Source organism: Streptopelia decaocto, assembly GCF_964273445.1.
Source record: "Streptopelia decaocto genome assembly, chromosome: 1".
Classification (NCBI taxonomy): Eukaryota; Metazoa; Chordata; class Aves; order Columbiformes; family Columbidae; genus Streptopelia; species Streptopelia decaocto.
The window spans coordinates 160,887,960-160,904,478 of record NC_138663.1 but is presented as its reverse complement, the minus strand read 5'-3'; positions in this window follow the sequence as shown (position 1 = coordinate 160,904,478).

The window sequence follows — 16,519 nt, the reverse complement described above, 5'->3', positions numbered from 1 at the left end:
GCTGTCCCATAGTCTTTGGTCATCTCAGAACTTAAACAAAGCAAGTTCATATACACTGGCAAAGTAAACTTATTTCAGAATATATCACAAGATAGAACATATTGAGAATATGTCAGATATATTCACAATATATCATGAAAATATAATGATAGGGCTTTGTTGTCATTTAATCCCAGCCAGCAACTAAACCACACAACTGCTCAACGACAACCAAAAATTTTATTAAAGCTGTAGTGGACTACCATTACTGAATTTTACTATAAAATGAAGTTGTTTTATGTGTTTGGTTTGGTTTTTTGCTTTCCTGAAAGATAACTTCTAGTCCAAAATTCATCAATACAGGGAAGTACTAATCCAGTGTCATATGGAAGATCAGGATAAGAACACAAAATCATTCCACCTGGCCTTGCAAATCTGTAATCTATAAAGTTTATGTTGAGTGTACGGAGTATTTTGGACTAAGGAATGCCACCTAGCATGCTTCAATAGAGACTGATATTAAATGTATATATTTAGGATGTCTTAGAAAACCATTATTAGCAGAAGATTGCTATACAATTTAGAAAATTGCAAACATAATCACAACATAAGATATTCGGGCATTGGAGGAAAAGCCAGACATAGTAGTAGTAAACCTGTGACATAATGTGATAAGATTTGATATTCTGTTTAATACCATCACATACAGTATAATGAAAGTGATGACTCTGTGTTTATCTCCACTTTAATATATTTCTTTCAAAAATGACTTGTAGTCTATCATGATTAATCTAAATTCCTATCAAATGCTATTACAAACTCATTTTGGGGAATCTTTCCTTGGAATTATGAAATAATTCTTCAAGCTTAGTAAATTTAAAAAGAAGTTTCCAAAAGCTGACATAAAAACTAGTGACACTTCAGGGAAAATAATATATTTAGGTGGCTGGCTATGCATTGAGAAGTTCCAGAATATTTTCTTCTCATAAGAATTCTTTCATTATAACTCTGAAGCAATATATATTTTCAGAATCTTCTTTTTTGTACATTCTGTATTGGTACATAAATATATATAAACTCTACAAATAAATGTTCTCATTCTGATGCAATCTCATCTAAGATTCTTTGAGATGACATAGCACCTCTAATTTGAAACAGTAGATATAAAGAGCAAACAGCTTCCAGCAAGTGCAAAACAGTAAGCTGATTATTATAATCATGTCTTAGGGTTTCAGGAGAAGCTATGCCATCTATGTCCTTTGAAACACTAGCTATTTAGACTAGCCCATCAAAATAGCATGTGAACAACCATGACTGTCCATCACATCACATTATTAACTATTATGTTCTATTAGAATTGCTCAATCACAACAAATTATTGTTGCATTACACCATGATGATATTAAGGCTTTTAACAGCCTGCTAATAAAGCAAAACATTTAAATATCAAAATATTGCAAGAACTTGCCATAAGAACCAGCACTGGAAAAATGTCCACTTTTTTTTTTTTTTTTTTTTTTTTTTCCCCCAGCAACTACTTTGTACATGTAAAAAGGATCTGAATTCTTCTGGGATTTGAATGTTTTGTTTTTTGGTTTGGTTTGGTTTGGTTTTCCTTAATAAATGACCAGAAGTAAATAAAAGACCTCCTGTATCCTCATAGATAATGGAAAACTTATTGAGGCACATTGCAGTAGAACTGGTTCCCTCCATCTGAAAAGGATGAGACAGTGGCAATGAAAGACACTATTTGTGTATGAATCAATGAGATGTACTTTGAGAAAATGATGTAGCAAAGATATATACTAAAGTGCCAAGAAAAAGAAACAAAAAAAACAACAATATAAAGATACCAAGGGAAAAAATATCACACACACCAACAAGCAAACAAGCAAAAAATGCTAAGAACTATTATAAGAGCCAGAATCAACCTTCATTAAGAGTTGAGGTATACATTACTTTCAAAAATATTTTGAGCAAAAACAAAACATAGAAAAGACATTTTTAATAAATATTTGACCATCTTACAAATATAATAGAGAATTGTATTTCCTAGCTTTTTTTAAAAATTATTTATAAAGCCTATAGAAAGGTAATAGCACTGCCTGTTAAATCTGATAGTTTTCCTAGAGTAATTTCTTCATAACCTCTTGGCTTCTGTGAAGGTTTCTACAATTTCTCATTAAAGCTTTGTATGTGGGTATGTTAAGATCTTTCAGTATCATTGAAATAATATGTGTTTTGAAAACGTTGACTCATGGATTAGACCCAGCAGCAAAACTCACACAAAATACACAGAGAACTTAGATATAAAGGGACGTTAAATCTGGTCCAGATCAATGGAAAATTGACCTAAACCTGATTTTCTATGTACATTTTGTCTATCTGTCTCCTACAAGTGCCACTTGCAGACAGATGACAGAAATGTAGTGCACTTGTCATGCAGGTAGTTCATTCACTACTTTTCCACTCACACGTGAAGAATTTCACTCAAAACACTCTATCCTTCACAGAAACAGAAAAGAAATGTAGTTTTCCATACTTCCCCTTACTTATACGCAAAATTTTATGTTGTTTTCTGTAAAGATTATGGATAAACTTTACTTCACATGAAAACAACAACAACAACAACAACAAAACAACAAATCTTACTTCCCTTGGGTTAAACTGAAAGTTTCTGATTAATTTCAGATTCACTTGAAAAAAGGCTATGAATGAGGTTAATGATCACGTTCAGTCTTTGAAAGTAAATGAGTTTCTCTATAAGATGGAAAATTGTTTGCGATATAATGAACTAAGAAAAAAAAAAAATTATAGGTTTCTTATCCTTTAACAGAGCCACTCTCAATCATGTTCTCAAGGGAGCACAACATAAAACACCAGTGAATTTGAACATCTCTTAGTTGCTTTTTGCATTTCAATAACAAAACCAGCTTTTAGAATATAGCCACTAATTGCATACTGCTTATTAATATTCTTTGAAGGTTTATTTTTCTTCTTTCCTTTAATCAGTTTGCTTGTATAGCACTGCCCCTGATTCATATGTTACCTAGAGAAAGCCAAAGTATATACAGTAAAAAAGCTGGCTAGAGACAATTAAAAAAGAATAGGATTTATCTCACTTAACTTCAGGTCTCCAGAAATTGCTCTTCTAGTTATTTAAATTTCTTCTACTTTTAACAGAGAAACATAATATCACTTTGGTGAATGCCTTCTTCCACCTATATATGTTACAACGATTAACAGCTTGATGGAGACACCTCTCTCTCAGCTACCAGTGGAAGCAGTTGCCATCAGTAACTTAAACTAGACATCTGACTTTTAGACAGCTAAAATTAGATGAGCAGATTCCCATCATAGGTAATCGCAAGCATGTGTTTTAAATCTTTTTATTCTTCAAAGCTGTGGTGCCTGAATTTTGACTGCATATGATGCCTGTCTTTACTCAGAATCTAAACTCTGGAACCACTTCTTAAAGATAGGTGTATACCAGGAAGATCAGCCATGATAGGCTTCTGGTATGTCTTAGTCAAAAGAAAAACAAACCAACCAACAAACAAACAAAAATACACACCACCAAAGCAAACCAAACAAATTTCCTTCGTGTTTCAAAGGTGATGGTATAATTAAACATCTAAGTCAATAACTGGATGTTTTGTTTTGCAAGCTTCAGATGTGATAGTGTAATGTGCTGAACAGTTCCTTATGTTAAAATTCAAAAGGCATTTAACTACTTTAAAGTCTCTTTCAGACTTTTGAAATCTCAGAACACAACAGTTTTCTGAGACAAATTCAAATATTTCCTTTTTTTCCCCACCAGTAAATGAACAAAAGGAAAAAGAAAATCAAAACCACCTGATGTATATCATAAAAATCTGAAAGATGCTGATTTTCTCAATATATCATGAGAAAAAGAGAAATCTAAGGGAAAGAATTTTGGTACTTTCCCTAAGGATTTTGCTGATATTCTATCTCATTTCGAGGTCTGTCTAAGATTTCAATAACCTTTTGTTTGAAAAGTATTAGCTACCATGAGACTCAAAAAACAGTGTGTGAAAAGTTAGAGCATATTGTGTAGCTAAGAGGTGCCAGAAAGAGTCTTCAAACACAGGTACCATTTGGTATATTGCTTATATCCTAAACAGAACGTCTGATACAATGAAGGGAGGAAAAAGAATGAAGCCAAATTGTTTTATCATTTTCATATGATACACATTGTTTACAGTCTTGGATATATTTTCATGTGTGGATTAGGAAGCCCACACAGCCCAAAGTATTTACTATTAGAAGACGTGCATGTATTTGACAAAGCAATTTACATATTATAGGTGCAACAAAAAGAAGGAAAGTGCAAAACTACAGAGAAAGTCACTGTACTGGGTGTGGGTGTCAGGGCTTTGGCAGTGGGGGGCATCAGGAGTGTCCTCTGTAAGGAGAGAACAGAGATTCTTGACAAACAATGGTAGGACAAGGGGTAATGGGTTCAAATTGGAACACAAGAGGTTCCACTTAAATTTGAGAAGAAACTTCTTCTCAGTGAGGGTAACAGAGCACTGGAACAGGCTGCCCAGGGAGCTTGTGGAGTCTCCTACTCCAGAGACTTTCAAAACCTGCCTGGACACATTCCTGTGTAGCGTCATCTAAGTGTTCCTGCTCTGGCAGGGGGATTGGACTAGATGATCTTTCGAGGTCCCTTCCAATCCCTAACATTCTGTGACTCTGTGATTCTCCCATGCTGAACACAATTGCTTCTAGCTGCCTCCAATGGACCCACCATAGGACACAGCTGAGCCCCGCAGTCAACATGGTGGTGCCTCTGGGAAAACATACTCAAGAAAGGCTAAATGTTGCCCAGGAGGAAGGAGTGAGGGCAAAATGAAATAAATAATAATAATAAAAAAAAAAAAAAATGCAAGTGTAAGAAAAATCCATTCAAATACCAAGGTGAGAGATAAAAGAAAGAGAGGAGGTGCTCCTGCAGTCTGTAGTCTTTGGAGAGGACTATGTCAGCATGGATATCCACACTGCAGGCCATGGAGGTTCCCATACCAGAGCAGGTGGATTCTTCCTAAAGGAACTGCAGCCCACAGAGAGGACTCATGCTGGAGCAGGTGAAAAGTGTGAGGAGGAAGGAATGATGGAGTTGAAGTGTTGTGGACTGACAACAACATCCCATTCCCCATCACCCCTGTGCCACTCAAGTGAAGGGTAGATAGAAGAATCAGAAGTGAAGGAGTGAAGTTGAGACTAGGAAAAAAGGATGGGTCAGGGGAAGATGTTTTAATTTTTGTATGTGTTTCTCACTATCAAACTCTCTTTTATTTGCCAATAATTTGAATGTATTTTTCCCAAGTCAACTCTTTTGCCTATGACAGTAATTGGTCAATGATTTCCTTGTCTGTATCTTGACCCTTGGGGTTTTCCGTTTTATTTTCTCCCTTTGTCCTGTTGAGGAGAGGAGATGAGAAAGCAACTGGGTAGGGGTCTGGCAGCCAGTCAAGGTCAACCCACTGCCATTATTCAAAGAATTCACTGATCATATCTTTTCTTTAGAAAATGTCTAAATATTCTTATCGCACAAAGAGGCAGTTTTAGATAAAAGTTTCACATTTCACATTTTAGTTGAAGACTAGCAAACAAATCTTTCTTATAACACCTTTGATTTAAGAGTTGATAGCACAATAAACCAATTTTCTCCTGATTTATATTTTTATTTATAATCTTATTGCTTGATTATTTCTCAGTTCTGTCTAGCTCTTTATGCATATCATTCCTGGGATTTGTTTGTTTCTTTAGTTATTTGTTTGCTTGTTTGTGTTTTGGTGTTGTGGGTTTTTTGTCTTTGTTTGTTTTTGTTTGTTTGTTCCCTTTTCACCTGAATGATTGTCTTCTTCAAAGACTTTAACAAACATATATTCAAAGCTATCTTCCCGACATTGTATTAATTCCCTGTCAAACCAGTTAGAAACCAGTCTGGGGGTTTTGGTTTTGTTTTATTTTGATTTTTACCATGGCATTGTCAACCTGTTCTTTTGAAAGTAATTTTCACTGCTTGACTTCAAAAAAAGAATAATTACAATAATAACTATTATAACTTAAAAATAATTTTAGAGATCTTGACAGGCATTTGTCAACAGACCAAAAAGGTAAATATTTAAAGAAACTGGAAGGAAAACAGATGCTTTATTGTAAACTCTAAATGAAAGACTTAGAACAGTCTAATAAAGAAACAGGTTAAATGAAAGGCTGGAGATGTTTGTTGCACTTCTGTAGATACTGTGGTAGCATGGAATGGAGTTCCTCATGAGCTTCACCTAAGAAAAGTGAAAACCTTAAGGAGATCTTGGTTTTGGAAAAAGAATTTTATATAAAATTCAAAAGGACTTCTACAAGAATAAGTGAGTGACATGGACAAGACTCAGTTTCTTCAGTATTCCTACCAGAACACCATCATAAGCTGCCCTAGGCCATCTGAAACATCCACAGATGACTGGTGCAGCAGAGAGGAACTAAAGAAGACAGGACATGAGACAGAATGAGAGGCAGAACCTGAAGGAGACCCAAGCCACATGGAGCAGCATCTGGGGTAATCACAGTACATCTTGACTCTTTAAATTCATCACATTAAATGCAACTTCTCGTGACAAAATAAGAGACAATTATCAGCAAATTGTGGCTGATTTTTACTATGAGAGAAGGATACTCTGGCTTAAGTTGGTGCTAACTTTGATCTTTGAAGTGCTAAACACAAGGCAAAGCAAGGCCATAAACAGAGTTGAAAGCAATATAACCTCTAAAATGGGGCTTGTTCAATCTTGACAAAACTCAAACTACAGGCCTGGAAGCAAGTTAAATCTATTCAAGAAGTTGTAAGGTGACCTGGAATCTCAATAGCATATGGTAGTGACCTTACCATTCTGCAGAAAAAAAATGCAAATTTAACCACAATTTTTACATTTCCAAGTATTAAAATGTTTAATGCCATCTATATATCATTTATCAGTGAAAAACTAAACAGAGTTTCCTGATGTTGAATATTTTCTAATTTGTTTTTTTTGTTTTGTTGGTTGGTTGGTTATTTTTTCATCCTTCAACTGCAATTTCTTACGTGTAATTAAAGTATTTTTAAAAACCCAAAGCAAAACAGTCTACCAATATATGGACCTCTGATGGCAGAATGCATTTTATTAAAGGTGTAAGCAGATGTCAAACTAAAGTGGAATACTTAATCATGCTAATTGCTTATGTACCTCTTTTCCACAAAAACACTTCTAACATGAATATCACTCATGATTCTGTACACATTTCTGGCAGAGGTGCAAGTGGTCATGAATTTACATATGAAACTTATGAACCTATGCCAGATTGCCTTTTACCACGCCAAAGCACTTTTTCTTTTTTTTTTTTTTTTTTTTTTTTTCTAGCAAGGAGAAAGCAAAAGAGTGATAAGTTGGCAATGACATTTTCTGCCTTTCTGTTATCCTACTTCTTTCTCTGCCATTTACAGCAAACGTGCAATTCTCTAAACATATAGTTTTGCAAATGTAAACTGCTGCTGACTGAATATATATTTACTCAAATAAACATACATTAATTTTAATAAAAGGTTCTACTAACAAAAAGTGCATCTATGAAATTCTAGGAATAACTGATGTAAATACATATGGACAGAAGGATGATTTACATTTTTATGTTTCTTCCATGATTTCACTATGTCCTCCTTTAGCTATTCATGTATTCCCTCAAATACTGATCATATTACTTTTACAGAGATAATCTTTATAAATGATCTTGTTATTTTACAATGAAGACTGATTATTTAAGTGAAATTTTCTGTGGGATTTCTGTTGGGTTTCATTGTTACTGTTTTTAACACAGCATGTTGGCCTTGGTAGAAATGAAGGAAACAGGATATGAACAGAAGATTCATAAATGAATCCTGGCACTGTGCAGCACTGATATAAAGAAGGGAAAAAATTAAATAAAAAGTCTTAACTTCCACCTTTTTAGTTTCTGCTAGAGCTGTCTGATATGTTATAAAGTTTTGTGACTTACATGGCATTTAATTTTTATCAATGCCATTTAGCCTATGGCTGGTATTCCATGGCAGAGGGACATGAGGAAAGATGTACTCATTTTTGGTTTGACTGAAGAAAAGTCTATGGTTCATTAGAACTTAGATGCCTTCCCATTAGAAAAACCCTGAGGAGACTACATTGGTTTTCATTTCAATTTATTAAAATAATAATAAAAATAATAAAAGACTAGCATTTCTGCTCTGTTTCCATTCACAGCTAGAAATTCTGCAATAATAACCTTTCTATCAGTATTTTATCATTTTTGGATCTCAGTTAGAGATATAATCCTTTACAGGAAATTAAAAGCAAAAATCTATTAATAAGAAACTCCAGACTGCCCACTGATTCAGAATTGAGTCTTGACTCAATCATCATTTATCCTGTTGCACTATATTATATCCAGTCTTTAAAAGAAACTTTGATTCATACTTTCAGTTTTTAAACATTTTCAGAATATGGTCACTTAGGAAAAGATTAATCTCTTTTGTCTTGAGTTGCTTCAGAGGCAGCCCATTTAGGTTCTGTCTTCAGTGAATGGAAAAAGATAGAAACTACCGTAAATTATTATCATTATTCTGTCCTTTTAATCACTTTCTAATTTAATTCATAATTGATCTAAGTTAGATGAGATGCATCTAAGATCATTGAATGCTGTGATATACAGCTAATATATTTAGTAATATGTAAGTCTCAAATCTCAAACTTTGAAACTAATCACTTCAATCCCTACTTAGGCACCTGATTTCAAAAGCATTGCTTGGTTGTTCAAGTTCCTGGAATCCATCCTAAGATTTTCTAGGGATCTGAATACAATTGCAAACTAGAACATGAACAGGTAACCAGATCTGAAAATCTCTGCTATAAAATTCTGGCCTGAAAGCTCCTTTTTGATGTTGGAATAAACACACCAGCTAAAAGGTGTTGTGTGTTAATTGGGATGCACATGGCCCATAAAAAAGAAAAAAAAAAAAAATAAAGGCTTAAGAAGGACACTCTTTGAGAAGGGAATTCTGAATGTTTACATCACTATCAAGCTCCAGGGCAATAACTCTAAAAAATAACAACAGAAGAGCAATAGATGGGGCAAAAGAAAGGAAGGCACTTGATCCATTTAAATGTCTAGACCAGGGGTGTCAAACACATTTTCACTGGGGACCATGGTAACTACATTTACATTTATACAGTCCTAAAATTGCATTCAGCCCTTTAAAAGCAACTGTGAGGCTGATGTGGCCCCCAGTGAAAATGAGTTTGACACCCCTGGTGTAGATGGATTGACACAAAAAGAAAGTAGATCTCGTTTTTGTTATGGACAAAGTCCTCATCCCTGACTGTTCAGAATGAGGGCCTGTTTACTAGTTTGGGTTTCTTTCTAATAGTAGTCATTGTCCTGAGTAGGAACAACCCCAGGTTCCAGTATAAGTTGGGGAATGACCTATTAGAGAGCAGCGTAGGGGAAAGGGACCTGGGGGTCCTGGTGGGCAGCAGGATGACCATAAGCCAGCATCGTGCCCTTGTGGCCATGAAGGCCAATGGCATCCTGAGGTGTATTAGAAGGGGAGTGATTAGTAGGTCGAAAGAGATTCTTCCCCTCTACTCTGCCCTGGTGAGACTACATCTGGAATATTGTGTCCAGTTCTGGGCCCCTCAGTTCAAGAAGGACAGGGAACTGCTGGAGACAGTCCAGCGCAGGGCAACAAAGATGATGAAGGGAGTGAAGCATCTCCCTTATGAGGAAAGGCTGAGGGAGCTGGGTCCCTTTAGCTTGGAGAAGAGGAGACTGAGGGGTGACCTCATTAATGTTTACAGATATATAAAGGGTGAGTGTCAGGAGGATGAAGCCAGGCTCTTCTCGGTGACAACCAATGGCAGGACAAGGGGTATGGGTTCAAACTGGAACACAAGAGGTTCCACTTAAATTTGAGAAGAATCTTCTTCTCAGTAAGGGTGTCAGAGCACTGGAACAGGCTGCCCAGGGAGGTTGTGGAGTCTCCTACTCCAGAGACATTGAAAACCCGCCTGGACACCTTCCTGTGTAACCTCATCTAGGTATTCCTGCTCCAGCAGGGGGATTGGACTAGATGATCTTTTGAGGTCCCTTCCAATCCCTAACATTCTGTGATTCTGTGATTCTGTGATAAGACATGGAGTAATGTCTTGTACCTGAGTCTTGTCCCAACACAGATTCAATATCTGTCTATCCTGGGACAGATGTGGGATCTGGACAACCATCAGGATTCCCTCCACCTCTTGAAAGTATTCGTTAAGATTTTGAGACTTCAGTGGCACGTAGTCAAATTTTATGACTTTGGCTATTTAAATTTCCTAAGAGACATTGCAGATAAAAGTGTTGGCCATTAACTAGATATGCAGACCTTTGCTAAACAAGAATCAGATTACTTAAAAAGGAATTATCTTAGAAATATCTTGGTACTCTGAATACAAAGGTGCTCTAATTCTTTGGCTAATAGGTTCCATAAATAGGACTAGTGATTTATCATTTCAGGGTTAAAATTTCTTAACAAAGGAGACTATAGACACAAAATGAAAATTTCCTTATTTAATTCAAATATAATGCAAGAGAGAGCCCTGCTGGCAGAGCTTAATAAATACAATCACTATTTTAGTAGCCTAAGTAAATTACATACCTTATAAAAATAAGAGTGAAACACACATCCTGGAATATTTGCCTCTTCATATCCTCCTTCACTTTAAATGGTTCATTGAGAAATCCGAAAACATATTCATTCATATGGATGCTTCATTATTCCATTGCTCACAGGAGTAGTGCTATGATGTAACCTCCTCCTTAGCAGAATAAATGGACTATGAAATATTTCACCAGGACAACACATGTAAGCCACCTTGCCCCCTGTTCTTGGATGCTCTAAAAATGTGAGGGTGAATTTGAAGTTTCTATTCACTCTGTATTGAAGCTCCAAGTAGTTTTAGGAAAGAGAAGCAGAAAAGATACACCCAGATAAAAAGACAGAAAGCTGAAAATAGGATTCTTTGCTACTTATATGGCCAGCAAGGAACATAAGAAATATCTATTCTATTTGACTCAAGCATCTACACTGTATCTTTCTGCAGTACATTTCTGTCATGTGTGGGTGGCGTTGGGGGTGGCAAGCGTTCCAGAAGATTTTACGTGTACTTAAATTGGTTCTTCTGTATAATAACAACAAGAAAAATACCAAGAGCAGATGGATTCAAATAAAGCTGTAGTAAGCAGAGTAAACACGCCAGCATCAAATCTAAATGAAGTGAGTGCAACTAGGGTATAATGCATACAAGAAAGAACTAACTACTGGAAGAAGGAAAAAAAAAAAAAAAGCTTGTCTCATTTTGTATTATGGTTCAGAAGACATATTAGTCTCACTCATCAGCTTATGAAACAATCACAAGTGAAAAAATTGACACTGAAGTAGAAGTGAAAAGATTTCTTCATACTTGCACATTATTTTTTCTTAATCTTCTATTGGAAGGATCCATGATAGCCCAGTAAAAAGCAAGTGCAGCACTAAACCCTTTAAGTTGTAGGGAATATTCATTTTCTAAACTAATTCATCCAGTAATTAAAACTAGGCATCTAGTAAAATATGAGACAGTAAGAAATCCATAGTACCTGCATGAGGTTGGTTGACCTGTCAGAGTCTACAGGAGAAACACAGACATCTGGAACACCAGGTGGAGGGCATGTAAAATACCTTAAAGCCTCCCAAATCACACTAAAATTCTTTGTTTAAGGTTTAAGATACTTGTGTGCAAAGATGCCTAAGAATTTATTACAATTCAGTGAAGAGCTAAGGGAAGAAACATTTACCTAAATGTAAACAACTCCATTAAAAGATGTGTCAGGATGTCTGTCCTCTGGCTGATGTTTCATAGGATGCAGATATCCCTGGATCATACTTCCCAGCCCTTTGCAGATCTCCCAGACACCCCAAGACATCACAAATAACACTAGAAACCTACATTTACACAAGTGCATCAAGATCCTTCTCTGTACTGACAGTCGAGACTAGAGTGTAATTCAGCTCATCCAGCAAGAGGCATTTACATCTGGGCAGGAGAACAGCCCTCGGAAACAATAAGGTTAGGTGAATTAATGGCTAGTTTAGTAACGTTTTGCTGTTTGTTCATTAGAAAAATAAGTTAAAATTTCCTATGGAATGCAGTTTTATCCTGGGAAAATATAATGCAAGTAAGATGCAAAATCATTCTTGGGAATGTTTATTTTGGGGAAAGATGAAGAATAAGCAAGACAGAATAAAAAATACATATTAAATTTAATTCACTTATAGGTTAAGTATGCAGAGCTCAGATTGTATTTAATTTAAGAACTACATCCATTTCTGGGCTCACCAGTTAAAGAGGGACAAGGAGTTACTGGAGGGAATCCAGTGGAGAGCCACAAAGATGACTAGGGGTCTGGAGCATCTTTCTTATGAGGAGAGACTGAGAGAGCTGGGTCTGTTCAGCCTGGAGAAGGCTGGGAGGGAGTCTTATCAATGTTTAAAAAGATCTGAAGTGTGGATGTCAAGACGATGGGACCAGACTCTTTTCAGTGGTGCCCAATGATAGAATGAGGAGCAAAGGGCACAGACTGAAACATTCGAGGTATTCCATCTGTATGTGAGGAGAAACTTCCTTACTTTGAGGGTGCCAGAGCACTGCAACAGGCTGCCCAGAGAGGTTGTGGAGTCTCCTTCTATGGAGACATTCAAGACCTACCTAGACACATTCCTGTGCAATCTGCTCTGGGTGAACCTGCTTTAGCAGGTGGGTTGGACTGGATGATCTCTAGAGGTCCCTTCCAACCCCAACCATTCTATGATTCCGTGGTTCTGTGGTTCTGTGATTCTGTGAACCAGTTGACTCATGCCAAGATTCTACATATGCATTTTTTTACATATATGTCTTTGTGATGGAGAGCAGGAAAAAGTAGGAATCTAGAGTAAGAATAAAGATGAATACATACCTGAGGGCAAAATAGGAAGGGTAGTCTGAAGCCAGTCTATACAGTTTATAACACAAACCTGGGTAACAAGTTATGTGAAAGTATGCCAAGAATTTGAAAAGGAGATTAGCTGTGCTCCTAAGCAATATATATCGAGGAACTAAAAAACTCACTAGCATTTACAAATACACTTACTGGAGGTGCAGTCAGTGTCATCTTCTGTATTTTAGCAAGCTATAAATGGATTTACTCTAATTACTTAATGCACAGAGGCTGTGCAAATACATAGCCTGCCCGGGACAACTGCTTTCTAAAAAAGGTATCTGTCCCACGGTTTATACCTCTGTTGTCACTGGCAGGCTTTGCATCTGCACATTTACAGGAGAAATGCTGGTATTTTTTATCCTTTTTTTTGTACTTTCTCATATCTGTATCTTTTCAAATGATGGGATGCAAAGAGAGAAGAGCAATTGAGGTCTAGGTGTACCTTAAGCATAAAATGTCATGTTGATGTTCTTAGTAGCAATTCCAATCATCTAGTTTCTTTTTTGACTTCCATAACATTTTCACAAAACTATCTGTTATAAATTCAAGGTCTTTCTGTCCAGTTACAGTGGTCAGATCAGAGCCCATCAGTACTTGTCCCACTATACTTGGCACTGGTGAAGCCACACATTGAATACTGTGTTCAGTTTTGAGCCTCTCACTACAAGAAAGACATTGAGGTGCTGGAGAGAGTTCAGAGAAGTTGGTGACGGCTCTGGAGAACAAGTGAGGAGCAGCTGAGGGAACTGGGGCTGTTTAGCCTGGAGAAAAGGAGGCTGAAGGGAGACTTTATCAATGTCTACAACTACCTGAAAGGAGGCTGTAGCATGAAGGGTCTTGTTCTCCTCTCTCAAGTGATTGGACAAAAGGAAATGGCATCAGGTTGCTCCAGGGGGGGTTCAGATTGGATATTAGGAAAAAATTCTTAATGGAAAGGATTGTGAAGCATTGGAACAGGCTACCCAGGGAAGTGGTGGAGGCACGATCCCTGGACGTGTTTAAAAGATTTATAGATGGGATTCTTAGGGGCATGGTATAGTGCTAGAGTTAGGCTATTGTTGGACGCAATGATCTTAAGGGCCTCTTTGAACCTAACTGATTCTATGATTCTATAAAATATATAAATAGAGGGAAAAAGCTGGCCAGACCAAGTAACTCATACAAAGCGGATTTCTACATATGAATAAACAGCTAAGGAAGACACAACTCAAAGTTTCTCAGCTATGTAAGCAAAAGTGAATCTTACTGCACCAAAAGTAGAAGAAAGTAGGTTGTTTCTGAAGAGCATTGAGATAAAAATGGAAAAAAAAAAAAAGAAAACAAAAAGAAAACAAAAGAAAAATATATGATGAAAAGTTGAGACAGATCCCTGGACCCCTGAAGAGTAAGACTGTATAAAGGTTATCAGTATGGAAAGATATCAGAAGGCCCTTTGCTCTCTTTCCTTCTTTTCTCCTGCTTTTTTTTTTTTTTTTTTTTGTGGTTACTTTTTTTGTTGTTTTGTTTTGGGGTTTTGTGTTCTTTCAACATGAGCAATCATTATTCAGTTCCACACTTTCATAAGCATCGACTACAACTTCCTTTGCTTTCATATAGGTGAAGTACACAACAGATATGTATTCACTTTGTTACCCTGGAAGTCTGCTGCCCTAACTAACTGCCTAACATTTCCCATGCCTGAAGCAAACACTGGATGAATACAGCACTGGATATGGTGCATAATTAAGCCAACTGAAGTTATCCGGTATTCATGACATCCCAATTAAGTAAGATTTTGGAAAGTGACTAATTAGAATTCACTCTCTTGGTGAGTGAGTACACAGTTTTCTCCCTAAGTTATTCCAAAATATACTGCTCAGTTTAGGAAGATTGGTGGTTTTTTGTTTGTTTGTTTGTGGGTTTGTTTTTTTTTTTTTTTTTTGGCTAACAAGCATTTGTACAAACTAAGCATAAGGTCCAAGAAAAGTGAGTTTTTTTCTTCATCATCTGTGCCAAAGATTCTTCAGATCAAGTTCTCTCTTATGGGCTGTTATTACAGCTGAGTACCCTGTTATATGAGGAAAGGCTGAGACAACTGGGTTTGTTCAGCCTTTAGAAAAGAAAGCTTAGGGACACCTTATCACCATGTAACTGTATTTAAAAGGTGGCTACGAATAAGAGAGACTCCCTTTTTACAAGAAGTCAAATGGAAAAGATGAGGGGTAATGGATACATATTATTCTTGTGGAGATTCTACTGGATAGAAGAGGACAATTTTTTATTGTGGGGACAGTCAGCTCTTGGAATAATCTCACCAAGGAAGTGGTGGATTCCTCAACCTTGGACACTTTTAAGATTTAGCTGGACAGGGTGCTGGGCCATCTTGCCTAGACCGTGCTTTTTTCAAGAAAGGTTGGACCAGATGATCCTTGATGCACTTTTGAAGATAGTGTTCTATGATTCGATGATCACGCTATTCAAATTATATTCCAAGAAGCAACTTTACGATCCTGTCATCTCTGGCAGGATACACAATGCAAAATGAGGTCAGAAACTGCAGACAATGGGGTAGCACAAGTGCGCCTTTTCGATTAGAGTTTAGTTAAGAATCCTGTTGATTGTGAACAATTCACTTCCCTCTCCCCCCTCTCCCAGGGTATATTTCTTCTGCAGTCCCGTAGTCTTAACACTTTTGTTTTTCTTTAATAAGTTGAAGACAACAGATCTGATAAATGACTCTTCCAGATACTCTTTTACACAAAGAATATGCTTCAGAGTGGAATAGTTTAATAGAATTAAGCCAAATGTTCATTATCTAAAATTGTGTTTTGTTGGCTCTTCAATCTATGTGTCGTAGATTTGATATAGTTCAAGGCTACAAAGTGACCACCAAACCACTAAAAATTTCCAGATGCAGAAGTTAACATCATGTTTTAAAAAGATTTCCTAGTTAATGTTTTCTCTTTCTAAATCTCATTTAATTAAAAAATATTTTTAAAAAATTAACTTCCACCTTTCTTAAACAGCTTCTCGGAAAATAAAATACCTTCATGTTTATAAATTTGCATTTTAATTCAATATCGAATTTACCTAACTTAAGGTTGTAGCCTGTGCATCTTTCTTTGTCCACTTGAAGGCTGTTAAAAACCATTATATTAGCAACTTCTTTTACACCATTACTTGTTCCCTTCTATATCTTCTCTTCAATAAACTAAATTGATTGTTTCTTAACCTTCTTATCATAAGGTTTCTATTAATATTGCATTTTCTGCATCATTTTTTTTTTGCCTGTTCTGAGTAAGTCTTGTTATCTTGCCAGTATTCCAGCAGCCTTCTGATAACAGCTGTCTACACACTAAATCTATCTGCTACTACTTTTTTTAATTAACTGAGAGACACTTTACACTCACTGCACAACCTAGTTCCTGGCCATTGACTTTAACTACAGCTGAACACTATGAATGAAGATGTAATT